This window comes from Rutidosis leptorrhynchoides, chromosome 1 (assembly GCF_046630445.1).
Source record: "Rutidosis leptorrhynchoides isolate AG116_Rl617_1_P2 chromosome 1, CSIRO_AGI_Rlap_v1, whole genome shotgun sequence".
Classification (NCBI taxonomy): domain Eukaryota; kingdom Viridiplantae; phylum Streptophyta; class Magnoliopsida; order Asterales; family Asteraceae; genus Rutidosis; species Rutidosis leptorrhynchoides.
Window position 1 is genome coordinate 317641587 of NC_092333.1, and position 12596 is coordinate 317654182.

Consider the following 12596-nt stretch of genomic DNA (forward strand, 5'->3'; position numbering starts at 1 on the left):
TCATGATATTATGATGTACGAATATCTCTTAATATGATATATATACATTAAATGTCGTTACAACGATAAACGTTACATATATGTCCCGTTTCAAAATCATTAAGTTAGTAGTCTTGTTTTTACATATGTAGTTCATTGTTAATATAATTAATGATATGTTTACTTATCATAATATCATGTTAACTATATATATAACCATATATATGTCATCATATAGTTTTTTTACAAGTTTTAACGTTCGTGAATCACCGGTCAACTTGGGTGGTCAATTGTCTATATGAAACCTATTTCAATTAATCAAGTCTTAACAAGTTTGATTGCTTAACATGTTGGAAACATTTAATCATGTAAACATCAATCTCAATTAATATATATAAACATGGAAAAGTTCGGGTCACTACAGTACCTACCCGTTAAATAAATTTCGTCCCGAAATTTTAAGCTGTTGAAGGTGTTGACGAATCTTCTGGAAATAGATGCGGGTATTTCTTCTTCATCTGATCTTCACGCTCCCAGGTGAACTCGGGTCCTCTACGAGCATTCCATCGAACCTTAACAATTGGTATCTTGTTTTGCTTAAGTCTTTTAACCTCACGATCCATTATTTCGACGGGTTCTTCGATGAATTGGAGTTTTTCGTTGATTTGGATTTCATCTAACGGAATAGTGAGATCTTCTTTAGCAAAACATTTCTTCAAATTCGAGACGTGGAAAGTGTTATGTACAGCCGCGAGTTGTTGAGGTAACTCAAGTCGGTAAGCTACTGGTCCGACACGATCAATAATCTTGAATGGTCCAATATACCTTGGATTTAATTTCCCTCGTTTACCAAATCGAACAACGCCTTTCCAAGGTGAAACTTTAAGCATGACCATCTCTCCAATTTCAAATTCTATATCTTTTCTTTTAATGTCAGCGTAGCTCTTTTGTCGACTTTGGGCGGTTTTCAACCGTTGTTGAATTTGGATGATCTTCTCGGTAGTTTCTTGTATAATCTCCGGACCCGTAATCTGTCTATCCCCCACCTCACTCCAACAAATTGGAGACCTGCACTTTCTACCATAAAGTGCTTCAAACGGCGCCATCTCAATGCTTGAATGGTAGCTGTTGTTGTAGGAAAATTCTGCTAACGGTAGATGTCGATCCCAACTGTTTCCGAAAATCAATAACACATGCTCGTAGCATGTCTTCAAGCGTTTGTATCGTCCTTTCGCTCTGCCCATCAGTTTGTGGATGATAGGCAGTACTCATGTCTAGACGAGTTCCTAATGCTTGCTGTAATGTCTGCCAGAATCTTGAAATAAATCTGCCATCCCTATCAGAGATAATAGAGATTGGTATTCCATGTCTGGAGACGACTTCCTTCAAATACAGTCGTGCTAACTTCTCCATCTTGTCATCTTCTCTTATTGGTAGGAAGTGTGCTGATTTGGTGAGACGATCAACTATTACCCAAATAGTATCAAAACCACTTGCAGTCCTTGGCAATTTAGTGATGAAATCCATGGTAATGTTTTCCCATTTCCATTCCGGGATTTCGGGTTGTTGAAGTAGACCTGATGGTTTCTGATGCTCAGCTTTGACCTTAGAACACGTCAAACATTCTCCTATGTATTTAGCAACATCGGCTTTCATACCCGGCCACCAAAAATGTTTCTTGAGATCCTTGTACATCTTCCCCGTTCCAGGATGTATTGAGTATCTAGTTTTATGAGCTTCTCTAAGTACCATTTCTCTCATATCTCCAAATTTTGGTACCCAAATCCTTTCAGCCCTATACCGGGTTCCGTCTTCCTGAATATTAAGATGCTTCTCCGATCCTTTGGGTATTTCATCCTTTAAATTTCCCTCTTTTAAAACTCCTTGTTGCGCCTCCTTTATTTGAGTAGTAATGTTATTATGAATCATTATATTCATAGATTTTACTCGAATGGGTTCTCTGTCCTTCCTGCTCAAGGCATCGGCTACCACATTTGCCTTCCCCGGGTGGTAACGAATCTCAAAGTCGTAATCATTCAATAATTCAATCCACCTACGCTGCCTCATATTCAGTTGTTTCTGATTAAATATGTGTTGAAGACTTTTGTGGTCGGTATATATAATACTTTTGACCCCATATAAGTAGTGCCTCCAAGTCTTTAATGCAAAAACAACCGCGCCTAATTCCAAATCATGCGTCGTATAATTTTGTTCGTGAATCTTCAATTGTCTAGACGCATAAGCAATCACCTTCGTTCGTTGCATTAATACACAACCGAGACCTTGCTTTGATGCATCACAATAAATCACAAAATCATCATTCCCTTCAGGCAATGACAATATAGGTGCCGTAGTTAGCTTTTTCTTCAATAACTGAAACGCTTTCTCTTGTTCATCATTCCATTCAAATTTCTTCCCTTTATGCGTTAATGCAGTCAAGGGTTTTGCTATTCTGGAAAAGTCTTGGATGAACCTTCTGTAGTAACCAGCTAGTCCTAAAAACTGGCGTATGTGTTTCGGAGTTTTCGGGATTTCCCACTTTTCAACAGTTTCTATCTTTGTCGGATCCACCTTAATACCTTCTTTGTTCACTATGTGACCGAGGAATTGAACTTCTTCCAACCAAAATGCACACTTTGAAAACTTAGCGTACAATTCTTCCTTCCTCAATACTTCTAACACCTTTCTCAAATGTTCACCGTGTTCTTGGTCATTCTTTGAGTAAATAAGTATGTCATCAATGAAAACAATGACAAACTTGTCAAGGTATGGTCCACACACTCGGTTCATAAGGTCCATGAACACAGCTGGTGCATTAGTTAAACCAAACGGCATGACCATAAACTCGTAATGACCGTAACATGTTCTGAAAGCAGTCTTTGGAATATCATCTTCTTTCACCCGCATTTGATGATACCCGGAACGTAAGTCAATCTTTGAATAAACAGACGAGCCTTGTAGTTGATCAAATAAGTCGTCGATTCTCGGTAGTGGGTAGCGGTTCTTGATGGTAAGTTTGTTCAACTCTCGGTAATCGATACACAACCTGAATGTACCATCTTTCTTCTTGACAAACAAAACAGGAGCTCCCCACGGTGATGTGCTTGGTCGAATGAAACCACGCTCTAAAAGTTCTTGTAATTGGCTTTGCAGTTCCTTCATCTCGCTGGGTGCGAGTCTGTAAGGAGCACGAGCTATTGGTGCAGCTCCTGGTACAAGATCTATTTGAAATTCAACGGATCGATGTGGGGGTAATCCCGGTAATTCTTTCGGAAATACATCGGGAAATTCTTTTGCAATGGGAACATCATTGATGCTCTTTTCTTCAGTTTGTACTTTCTCGACGTGTGCTAGAACAGCATAGCAACCTTTTCTTATTAGTTTTTGTGCCTTCAAATTACTAATAAGATGTAGCTTCGTGTTGCCCTTTTCTCCGTACACCATTAAGGGTTTTCCTTTTTCTCGTATAATGCGAATTGCATTTTTGTAACAAACGATCTCCGCTTTCACTTCTTTCAACCAGTCCATACCGATTATCACATCAAAACTCCCTAACTCTACTGGTATCAAATCAATCTTAAATGTTTCGCTAACCAGTTTAATTTCTCGATTCCGACATATATTATCTGCTGAAATTAATTTACCATTTGCTAATTCGAGTAAAAATTTACTATCCAAAGGCGTCAATGGACAACTTAATTTAGCACAAAAATCTCTACTCATATAGCTTCTATCCGCACCCGAATCAAATAAAACGTAAGCAGATTTATTGTCAATAAGAAACGTACCCGTAACAAGCTCCGGGTCTTCCTGTGCCTCTACCGCATTAATATTGAAAACTCTTCCACGGCCTTGTCCATTCGTGTTCTCCTGGTTCGGGCAATTTCTAATAATGTGGCCTGGTTTTCCACATTTATAACAAACTACATTGGCATAACTTGCTCCGACACTACTTGCTCCGCCATTACTCGTTCCGACACCATTTGTTCCTTTCGTTCTATTAACCCCTGGTCCGTAGACATCACACTTTGCCGCGCTATGACCATTTCTTTTACACTTGTTGCAAAATTTGGTGCAGAACCCCGAGTGATTCTTTTCACACCTTTGGCATAGTTGCTTCTGATTGTTGTTGTTGTTGCGGTTATTATTGTTGTTGGGATGATTGTTGTAGTTGCTGTTGTTGTTGTTGTTGTTGTTGTTGTTGTTGGGCCGTTTGTTGTAGTTGCGATTGATGTTGCGATTGTTGGGATAATTGTTGCGATTATTGTTGTAATTGCTGTTGTTGTTGTATTGGTGATTCTTATCACCATTTTCCTCCCACTTTCTTTTGACTTGCTTCACATTGGCCTCTTCAGCAGTCTGTTCTTTAATTCTTTCTTCAATCTGGTTCACTAGTTTGTGAGCCATTCTACATGCCTGTTGTATGGAGGCGGGCTCGTGTGAACTTATATCTTCTTGGATTCTTTCCGGTAATCCTTTCACAAACGCGTCGATCTTCTCTTCCTCATCTTCGAATGCTCCCGGACACAATAGGCACAATTCTGTGAATCGTCTTTCGTACGTGGTAATATCAAATCCTTGGGTTCGTAACCCTCTAAGTTCTGTCTTGAGCTTATTGACCTCGGTTCTGGGACGGTACTTCTCGTTCATCAAGTGCTTGAATGCTGACCACGGTAGTGCGTACGCATCGTCTTGTCCCACTTGCTCTAGATAGGTATTCCACCATGTTAACGCAGAACCTGTGAAGGTATGCGTAGCGTACTTTACTTTGTCCTCTTCAGTACACTTACTTATGGCAAACACCGATTCGACCTTCTCGGTCCACCGTTTCAATCCGATCGGTCCTTCGGTTCCATCAAATTCCAAAGGTTTGCAGGCAGTGAATTCTTTGTAGGTGCATCCTACACGATTTCATGTACTGCTAGATCCAAGGTTATTGTTGGTATGTAGCGCAGCCTGTACTGCGGCTATGTTTGAAGCTAGAAAAGTACGGAATTCCTCTTCATTCATATTCACGGTGTGTCGAGTAGTCGGTGCCATTTCCTTCAAAATAGTTAAATGGAACAAGTTAATCATACAGAATATTAAGAGTAGTTAATAGTATTTCGTAGCATAATATGAACTCATTTATAAAAGCTTTTTCTTCATATTAGCGTTTTATAAGTTTAAATTCGGGTAGTACCTACCCGTTAAGTTCATACTTAGTAGCTAATATACAATTCAACTACTACAATTCTATATGAAAAACTGATTATAATAATATTTCGCGTTCAAACTTTTATACAATATTTTACAAACTTACAATACCGCTTATTTTACATAAAGCATGAAATATAGCACACAATAACTTTGATACAAGATAGTTGTGAAGACAATTCTAGCTAGTACACAAGTCGTTCAGCAAAGGCAATAAAGACATGTAATTCATACGTCCAGAAACAAGTCATGCATTCTGGTTTTACTAGGACTACTTCCCATCCTTGGTCTTGTGCAACATAACCGTTATGGCCGTTGATAAGACAGCGTGTTGTAACGTCATCAAAGGGACGAGGGTTACGTAATGTCCAACAGTCCCGTAATAATCTAAAAACCTCATTTCTTACCCCAATTACCGACTCCGTCACTTGTGGAAACGTTTTGTTTAATAGTTGTAGCCCGATGTTCTTGTTCTCACTTTGGTGAGAAGCGAACATTACTAATCCGTAAGCATAACATGCTTCTTTATGTTGCATGTTAGCCGCTTTTTCTAAATCACGAAGTCCAATATTCGGATATATTGAGTCAAAATAATTTCTTAACCCGTTGCGTAAAATAGCATTTGGGTTCCCCGCAATATATGCGTCAAAGTAAACACATCGTAACTTATGGGTTTCCCAATGTGATATCCCCCATCTTTCAAACGAAAGTCTCTTATAAACCAAGACATTCTTGGAACGTTCTTCGAATGTCTTACAAACTGATCTCGCCTTAAATAGTTGTGCCGAAGAATTCTGGCCGACTCTAGACAAGATTTCATCAATCATGTCTCCGGGTAGGTCTCTTAAAATATTGGGTTGTCTATCCATTTTGTGTTTTTAAACTGTAAAATAGACAAGAGTTAGATTCATAAAAAAAATACTTATTAATACAAGCAATTTTTACATATATCATAAAGCATAAGAACACTATATTCCATATATTACACCACACGAATACAACTATCTTATTCCGACTCGCTCGTTTCTTCTTCTTCGGTTTTGGTTCGTTTTGCCAAGTTTCTAGGGATATATGATGTTCCCCTAATACGAGCCGTCGTTGTCCACATTGGTTTAGAAAAACCTGGTGGTTTAGAGGTTCCCGGGTCATTGTTACAACTTAAGGACTTCGGGGGTTGACGATACATATAAAGTTCATCGGGGTTGGAATTAGATTTCTCTATTTTTATGCCCTTTCCCTTATTATTTTCTTTTGCCTTTTTAAATTCAGTTGGGGTAATTTCTATAACATCATCGGAATTCTCGTCGGAATCCGATTCATCGGAGAATTGGTAATCCTCCCAATATTTTGCTTCCTTGGCGGAAACACCATTGACCATAATTAACTTTGGTCGGTTGGTTGAGGATTTTCTTTTACTTAACCGTTTTATTATTTCCCCCACCGGTTCTATTTCTTCATCCGGTTCCGATTCTTCTTCCGGTTCCGATTCTTCTTCCGGTTCCGACTCTTCTTCCGGTTCCTCTTCGGGAACTTGTGAATCAGTCCACAAATCATTCCAATTTACATTTGACTCTTCATTATTATTAGGTGAGTCAATGGGACTTGTTCTAGAGGTAGACATCTATCACATAATATCAAACACGTTAAGAGATTAATATATCACATAATATTCATATGTTAAAAATATATAGTTTCCAACAAAAATGTTAAGCAATCATTTTTAAAAAAAACACGGTCGAAGTCCAGACTCACTAATGCATCCTAACAAACTCGATAAGACACACTAATGCAAATTTTCTGGTTCTCTAAGACCAACGCTCGGATACCAACTGAAATGTCCCGTTCTTATTGATTAAAAACGTTCCATATTAATTGATTTCGTTGCGAGGTTTTGACCTCTATATGAGACGTTTTTCAAAGACTGCATTCATTTTTAAACAAACCATAACCTTTATTTCATCAATAAAGGTTTAAAAAGCTTTACGTAGATTATCAAATAATGATAATCTAAAATATCCTGTTTACACACGACCATTACATAATGGTTTAAAATACAAATATGTTACAACAAAATAAGTTTCTTGAATGCAGTTTTTACACAATATCATACAAGCATGGACTCCAAATCTTGTCCTTATTTAAGTATGCGACAGCGGAAGCTCTTAATAATCACCTGAGAATAAACATGCTTAAAACGTCAACAAAAATGTTGGTGAGTTATAGGTTTAACCTATATATATCAAATCGTAACAATAGACCACAAGATTTCATATTTCAATACACATCCCATACATAGAGATAAAAATCATTCATATGGTGAACACCTGTTAACCGACAATAACAAGATGCATATATAAGAATATCCCCATCATTCCGGGACACCCTTCGGATATGATATAAATTTCGAAGTACTAAAGCATCCGGTACTTTGGATGGGGTTTGTTAGGCCCAATAGATCTATCTTTAGGATTCGCGTCAATTAGGGTGTCTGTTCCCTAATTCTTAGATTACCAGACTTAATAAAAAGGGGCATATTCGATTTCGATAATTCAACCATAGAATGTAGTTTCACGTACTTGTGTCTATTTTTTAAATCATTTATAAAACCTGCATGTATTCTCATCCCAAAAATATTAGATTTTAAAAGTGGGACTATAACTCACTTTCACAGATTTTTACTTCGTCGGGAAGTAAGACTTGACCACTGGTTGATTCACGAACCTATAACAATATATACATATATATCAAAGTATGTTCAAAATATATTTACAACACTTTTAATATATTTTGATGTTTTAAGTTTATTAAGTCAGCTGTCCTCGTTAGTAACCTACAACTAGTTGTCCACAGTTAGATGTACAGAAATAAATCGATAAATATTATCTTGAATCAATCCACGACCCAGTGTATACGTATCTCCGTATTGATCACAACTCAAACTATATATATTTTGGAATCAACCTCAACCCTGTATAGCTAACTCCAACATTCACATATAGAGTGTCTATGGTTGTTCCGAAATATATATAGATGTGTCGACATGATAGGTCGAAACATTGTATACGTGTCTATGGTATCTCAAGATTACATAATATATAATACAAGTTGATTAAGTTATGGTTGGAATAGATTTGTTACCAATTTTCACGTAGCTAAAATGAGAAAAATTATCCAATCTTGTTTTACCCATAACTTCTTCATTTTAAATTCGTTTTGAGTGAATCAAATTGCTATGGTTTCATATTGAACTCTATTTTATGAATCTAAACAAAAAAAGTATAGGTTTCTAGTCGGAAAAATAAGTTACAAGTCGTTTTTGTAAAGGTAGTCATTTCAGTCGAAAGAACGACGTCTAGATGACCATTTTAGAAAACATACTTCCACTTTGAGTTTAACCATAATTTTTGGATATAGTTTCATGTTCATAATAAAAATCATTTTCTCAGAATAAAAACTTTTAAATCAAAGTTTATCATAGTTTTTAATTAACTAACCCAAAACAGCCCGCGGTGTTGCGTAAATCCGGTTTTACGTTGTTTTTCGTGTTTCCAGGTTTTAAATCATTAAGTTAGCATATCATATAGATATAGAACATGTGTTTAGTTGATTTTAAAATTCAAGTTAGAAGGATTAACTTTTGTTTGCGAACAAGTTTAGAATTAACTAAACTATGTTCTAGTGATTACAAGTTTAAACCTTCGAATAAGATAGCTTTATATGTATGAATTGAATGATGTTATGAATATCATTACTACCTTAAGTTCCTTGGATGAACCTACTGGAAAAGAGAAAAATGAATCTAGCTTCAATGGATCCTTGGATGGCTCAAAGTTCTTGAAGCAAAATCATGACACGAAAACAAGTTCAAGTAAGATCATCACTTGAAATAAGATTGTTATAGTTATAGAAATTGAACCAAAGTTTGAATATGATTATTACCTTGTATTAGAATGATAACCTACTGTAAGAAATAAAGATTTCTTGAGGTTGGATGATCACCTTACAAGATTGGAAGTGAGCTAGCAAACTTGAAAGTATTCTTGATTTTATGAAACTAGAACTTTTGGAATTTATGAAGAACACTTAGAACTTGAAGATAGAACTTGAGAGAGTTCAATTAGATGAAGAAAATTGAAGAATGAAAGTGTTTGTAGGTGTTTTTGGTCGTTGGTGTATGGATTAGATATAAAGGATATGTAATTTTTGTTTTCATGTAAATAAGTCATGAATGATTACTCATATTTTTGTAATCTTATGAGATATTTCATGCTAGTTGCCAAATGATGGTTCCCACATGTGTTAGGTGACTCACATGGGCTGCTAAGAGCTGATCATTGGAGTGTATATACCAATAGTACATACATCTAAAAGTTGTGTATTGTACGAGTACGAATACGGGTGCATACGAGTAGAATTGTTGATGAAACTGAACGAGAATGTAATTGTAAGCATTTTTGTTAAGTAGAAGTATTTTGATAAGTGTATTGAAGTCTTTCAAAAGTGTATAAATACATATTAAAACACTACATGTATATACATTTTAACTGAGTCGTTAAGTCATCGTTAGTCGTTACATGTAAGTGTTGTTTTGAAACCTTTAGGTTAACGATCTTGTTAAATATTGTTAACCCAATGTTTATAATATCAAAAGAGATTTTAAATTATTATATTATCATGATATTATGATGTACGAATATCTCTTAATATGATATATATACATTAAATGTCGTTACAACGATAAACGTTACATATATGTCTCGTTTCAAAATCATTAAGTTAGTAGTCTTGTTTTTACATATGTAGTTCATTGTTAATATAATTAATGATATGTTTACTTATCATAATATCATGTTAACTATATATATAACCATATATATGTCATCATATAGTTTTTTTACAAGTTTTAACGTTCGTGAATCACCGGTCAACTTGGGTGGTCAATTGTCTATATGAAACCTATTTCAATTAATCAAGTCTTAACAAGTTTGATTGCTTAACATGTTGGAAACATTTAATCATGTAAACATCAATCTCAATTAATATATATAAACATGGAAAAGTTCGGGTCACTACAGCACATAAGACAAGATACTCGATACATCCTGGAGTTGGAAAGATGTATCAAGATCTTAAGACGCATTATTGGTGGCCTAATTTAAAGACAGACGTTGCAACATATGTTGGGGAGTGTTTAACTTGTTCCAAAGTCAAAGCAGAACACCAAAAGCCGTCAGGATTACTTCAACAACCAGAAATCCCAGAATGGAAATGGGACGGTATTACCATGGATTTCATCACGAAGTTACCAAAGACTGCCTGGGGATACGACACTATTTGGGTAATTGTTGATCGTCTTACCAAATCTGCACATTTCTTGCCTATAAAGGAAACGGATAGAATGGAGAAATTATTACGATTATATATAAAGGAAATAGTTTCAAGGCATGGAATACCTATTTCCATTATATCTGATCGTGATAGTAGATTTACCTCAAAGTTCTGGCAATCACTGCAGGAGGCACTAGGAACTCGTTTGGATATGAGTACCGCATATCATCCGCAAACCGACGGGCAGAGTGAAAGAACAATTCAGACTCTTGAAGACATGCTCAGGGCATGTGTGATCGATTTTGGAAACGGATGGGATAAATATCTACCGTTAGCAGAATTCTCGTATAATAATAGTTATCATGCGAGCATTGGAGCTGCGCCATTCGAAGCATTGTATGGAAGGAAGTGTAGATCTCCTATCTGTTGGAATGAAGTAGGAGATCGACAATTAACGGGTCCCGAGATCATACACGAAAAGACTGAGAAGATTGTACAAATCAAGGAGAGATTGAAAACAGCCCGTAGTCGCCAAAAGAGCTACGCCGATGTTCGAAGGAAACCATTAGAGTTTCAGATCGGTGACATGGTTATGTTAAAAGTGTCACCATGGAAAGGTGTAATACGTTTCGGCAAAAGGGGTAAACTGAACCCAAGGTACGTAGGCCCGTTCAAGATTATTGAACGCATTGGACCGGTAGCTTATCGACTCGAGTTACCGCAACAACTCGCCGGAGTACATAATACCTTTCACGTCTCGAACCTTAAGAAGTGTCTTGCAAAGGAAGATCTCACCATTCCTCTTGAAGAAATCCATGTCGATGAGAAACTACAATTCATCGAAGAACCAATCGAAATCATGGACCGTGAAGTTAAACAGCTCAAGCAGAGCAACATACAGATCGTTAAGGTTCGTTGGAATGCTCGAAGAGGTCCTGAGTTTACTTGGGAACGAGAGGATCAGATGAAACAAAAGTATCCACACTTGTTTCTCGATGACGCAAAATAGGTACAATTTTAAAATTTCGGGACGAAATTTATTTAACGGGGAGGTAATGTAACGACCCGCACTTTTTCGATCGTTCTATACTTATAAGATTAATATTTACATAAATTAAACCTTACCAACATGATAAGCAATCCAAATTGTCGAGATTTATATTTCCGAAAAGAGTTTACACAACGTTTGACCGTCTAGTTTGACCGATGATATCACGAACTATATAACATATGATAATTATACGTTTGTGTATATATATGTATATATACATATTTAACATGATCTAAGAATGTTTTAATATCTCATTTTGTATTAATAACAATAAGTTATAAGTATATTTTAAAACTACTAACTTAAGTTTTCAAAACGATAACTATACGTAATGTTTTTCGACGTAAATACTTATAACCTATATTACTTATACATGCATCGTATAGATATGTATTTTATCACTTTTAAAGGGCTTACATACATAAAACAATATAAGTATATTTACAAAAGATAGCTATATTTGAATCCTCGTTCCGTTTCCTCAAAGATTTCTATACGTATACCTAGAGTATATGTACCCGTATCATACGCAGCTTCTAGATGTATTTACTATTGGTATATACCAATAAAAATCTGCTCCTTAGCAGCCTTAAATGATTAAGAAACATGTGGAACCAACCATTTGTCAAGTAGCATGAATTATTTAGCAAGAAAACAAAGTTAGGTATCTTTTTTTTCCTTTATAACCTAAAAACGTTTTTATGCATGCACACCATTTCTTCACCCCATTTTCTCATACTTACACTTCCATTTCTCTCTCAAAATACTCTTAACTTCATACTTGATCATCTCCAAGCATTTTCCCCATCATTTAGCTTCAAAAACCTTACTTAATCACCATAAGAAAACCATACAAAAACACTTCAAGAAATCCTTCCAAGAACACAAACTTACTTCCAATCTTTCATCCAATTCCATCACCCTTTTGGTTCTAGCTTTTTACTCCTCTTTTACAGCAACCTTGTCCAAGGAACTTGAGGTAGAATCTATGTTCATAACCTTATTCGATTCATATATATATAGCTATCTTATTTTGTGGTAT